Source organism: Eulemur rufifrons, chromosome 30, assembly GCF_041146395.1.
Source record: "Eulemur rufifrons isolate Redbay chromosome 30, OSU_ERuf_1, whole genome shotgun sequence".
In the NCBI taxonomy this organism is placed as follows: domain Eukaryota; kingdom Metazoa; phylum Chordata; class Mammalia; order Primates; family Lemuridae; genus Eulemur; species Eulemur rufifrons.
Window position 1 is genome coordinate 15,870,411 of NC_091012.1, and position 4,248 is coordinate 15,874,658.

At 40.7% G+C, this 4,248-nt stretch overlaps 1 pseudogene; it reads right to left on the reverse strand.

The window, feature by feature from the left end:
* Window positions 1–990: 990 nt before the first annotated feature.
* LOC138378786 (transcription initiation factor TFIID subunit 10 pseudogene) lies at window positions 991–2,644 on the reverse strand (annotated as a pseudogene).
* Window positions 2,645–4,248: the final 1,604 nt, after the last annotated feature.

A 4,248-nucleotide genomic window follows, 5' to 3' on the forward strand; every position in this document is an offset into this window, starting at 1 on the left:
AGTTAGAAAAATTAGCCGGGCATGCCTGTAGTCCCAGCTACTTGGGAGGCTGATGCAGGAGGATTGCTCAAGCCCAGGAATTTGAGGTTGCAATGAGCTATGATGACACCACTACGCTCTAGCCTGGGTCACATAGAGGAAGATCCTGTCTAAAAGTAAATAAGAAATAAGTGAAAATCTATTACATACAAATGAAAGAATCCCCATGTACAAAGGAGCAAAACAAATTAGGCCAGACGAGAAATTTAGCTAATCAAAAAGTAAACCTGTTGCATATTTGAACCACTACCCAGTAGTATCTTCTAATTCTACATTGACACACAGCTTACTTTAATTACCAGTATCTACCAGCGGACAGCTCTTAAGAACCAGTTTCTGGTCAGGCATCAATCCCTAGATGCATCTGAATCCCTGGAAGCATCCTTACTGGTGATCTACTAATATGTCACTGAAAAATAAATTGGTCTTTACATAACTGGAAAGTAACCTAGCTGGCATTGAAATTTTAAAATGAGTGTGCTAACTGCATTGAACATGGTACCTACAGAACACAAAATAATTTTGTTGTAACAAAGGTCAGAAGAGTAAATGCTCCAAGAGGGACTTTGGCTGCACTTTGTTTCCCACACTGCCTCCTCCTCTGAGGCTGGATGGCATTTTAGGCACACATTTCTCACCACTGAAGAGACAGGGGGATGGGATAGTTTTCTTCTGCTTCCACACACTCTACAAGAGAGAAGCTCACGGCTCTGCAAGAAACGGAGAAATACTGAGATCCTAACCAGAAATGATTGGTTCAAGACAGGCAAACTACGCACAAAATATGGAAATGCAGTATAGGCAGACACCCAATTTCTTCATTTCTGTAGGATAGGGGAAAAAAAGAAACCCCTATTTTTTATTGTGCTGCATTTTTTTTTTTTTGTCACAATCCAGTTTATAATGAAAACAGGCTGGTGTGGGGACATGGGACAGACAGGTACATTTAGATCAGGTGGCCCAGGTGAAGTAGTGGGGCTTCTTCGCATTGATGCCATACTCGCTGAGGGCAGGGCCAGGTCCTCTGTGGTTAGAGTGGACTTGCGGTCCTTGCTCTTGCTCCGGGAGCTGCCAGAGGCTGTGCCCTTCATTTTGCAGTGCCGTAGGGCATCGTTGGCAATATCTGGGATGAATTTCTGGGCAGCTAGGGAGATGAGCCGAATTATGTGTGGGTCTGAGGCCTCAAAGCCAGCAGAGTTCAGGTAGTAACCAGTCACTGCATCAGGGACCCTGGGCGAGTAATCCTCCAGCTGCATTAAGAAGTCCAGCAGAGGCGGGCTGGACACCGCAGGCTTCGAGTCTCCCTCCGCAGGCTGTGCTCCATAGTAGGTAAACCGTGGGCTGCTGGCCCACACCTGAGCCGCCCCGCTGGGCTGGTCCGGCCCACGCAGCCAAGGGCCCCATGCCCCCAGCCGCGGCTCCATCCCCGGGTCCCCCTCCTGGCCCTGCGGGGCTGGTCTTGTTCTCTGTGGCCTGGTGGCACCAGTGGGTGGGGCTGTGGGAGCTGGAACCAGGGGCGCCGGGCCTGGGACCAAAGCAGCGGAGGCTGGAGCCAGGTCGGTCTGCGTTAGAGCCGCTGCAGCTCCTATGACCCTTGGGAGAGGCCGACTTCTAATATTCTTAAGTAATACAACCCTCACTTCTTGTATTCTTGCTGTTGAGATCAACTGAAAAACCTGGCTGTAGATGGCTTTTTAGCAAATAAACTAAGATTTAACATAACAGTAAGGTAAATAAGCAGGAGTGAAGAACAATCCTAGGGTTCTGATTCTCATCCTAAGAGTAGGACTTGGAAAATTGGCAGTAGTTTGTTTCACTTGCTGAGGCTAAACTCTGGGAAATATCTCAGCGCATGTTTATATTACATTAGGGTGAAAAGGTTTTGAACAGCTTAAATTTCTGAGCAGGACAGATGTGGATGTGACAGGATCATTTGGCTAGATCACTGTGTTAAAAGGGGCCAAAATCACAGTTTCAATCCCCACATGTAAACAACTGAATTTTTTTCATTTGTTAAAATAAAAACCTACCTGCAGGCTAAATCCTATCGCTCATCTTTAAAGTGTGTTCTTTGGAGCAGGGCAAGAAGGGTAAAGAAATATGGAGAGATGGGGATAAATCTATGACCACTTCTAAATCATGGGGCCTATTGTGTTCATAAAGAGGTGGCAAATTGTATAAACAGAAAGTCTAGATGTTCTCAGTGAAACAGTGACAACTAGAGGCAAGTGTATCAAATGTCAAAATGACAGGTGAATAAAAGAAAAGTTGAAAATTTTAAAGTAATTATGAGTTCTTCTAAATACTTTCTATAAGGCATTCCATAAAACAAAAACAGTTTTTAGTCTTGTCTTGGAGGAAAAAAACATTGTCTTACCATCCATTTTAGATTTGCTCAGAAAAATTGCTCCTGCCCTTGGATGGTCAGCTGGATTTGATTCCAAAGTTAAATCTGTAGAGGAAGAAGAGGAAAAAGATGTCATAATTTAGAAGAATGAAAAAGATTCTTCTAAAAACAGCTGCACATTGTGATTACAGGCATACGGGGTCATACCTGTAATCCAGCACTGTTGGAGGCTGATACAAGAGGATCATCTGAGCCCATGAGTTCAAGACTGCAGTGAGCTATGATTATAACACTGCACTCCAGCCTGGATGATAGAGTGAGATTCTGTCTAAAAAATAGCTACACATTAATTTTAATCACTTTTAGCAGTCTTGAAAGAAGTTTGTAGTAATAAATAGGAAGAAATATAATGGCAACAATATAAAAATTCTAGTGGGAAATGCAACGTGGTTGAATCTTTCCATATATGTAGACCAAAACTAGGCTATGCAACTTCTTTTTTTTTAACTTGTGCCTAAATAATCTGATGCAACTAGTAGATCAATCATACACACGGCCTCCTCCTTGTACTTATCAAATAGGAACACTCTCACCCTCCTCTATGCTGATATGACTAGCACATTTCAGGATCAGTCTCAAGTAGCAAGTGATGCTGTGGCCAATTACTGTCAGACAGTCAATATATCAAATATGCTAAAACAAAGAGGGTGGTTTTTGGCAAGCATTCTTTAGATAATCAAAGGCTAATTTTAACTCCATTCAATAAATTACTCATTTATTTAGCTGTGATGTATCTGGGATAGTCATCACAGCAGATTTAAGAGGGCTGCATAAAAAGTTTAATTTTCTAATCTATAGAAACACTTTCATGACAGAAAGTGAGTTTTTTAATTTTTCCCTCAATATCCAAAGCTAAACTCTCATGTTTTTCTTCCCAAAGCATGGTTAATCTGGGAATTCATCAAAATTATCTTCTGGAGCAGGCCATAGAACGGCTTCTAAAAAATTTTGATCCTACCTATGCCTGCAGGTCACCAAAGTGGGATAATCTCCCATTTAAGTGAGACTACAAAACAGATTATTGAATTTCCATAAGACAAACTTTACCATCATATGGGATAATAAAAGTTGTCATGAGAGGAAAAAATAAACTAATTAATTAAGGTAAACATCCCTCAGAGGAAAAAGTCCATAAGACACCTGACTAACGTTGAATACTGCTTTTCGTCTAAGATTCTACTAGTTGTAAGATCCATCTCAATTGCACAGATGTTAAAATGTAAAAATATATGTAACTTAGAATAAATGAAATGCATTATTAAAGGCTAAAAATGTTAAAATTATACAATTGTAAACTATCAAGAAATAAGTTTCCTTGCAAAATATTAAAGGGAGAGGGCAGTAACCAAGAAATTAATCAAAGAACCAGCACATTTCAGAGAAAGAGATTGAGTTCAACATTGATTGCAGTATATCCCAATTAAATAGAAGCAGTTTCTGGGCCAACTGCTGGGCACCCATTTATGTAAAGGCTCACTGCATTTACTGACCTGCTCTGTCACCCCTATACTGCACATTGTATTAGTTTTATGGCCCATAACACAAATATGTTAAGTCTCTCAATCTTTTATCTGTCTCTGCATCAACTCTCAGTCTTGCCTTAACTTTTTTAATCCTAAATTTGTTTTAGTGACTGTGACTGAGCTGTGACAATTCATATACTGTAGTATGCCCTTCTTCTTTATATATTTCTTAAGAGCACTTAACTCCATTTCTTAGACTTTTAAGAACATTTCTGCATTACTGGTACCTCTGTTGCATTTATTATCTAATGTTACTGTTTTAACCCTAAAGCCTAATTA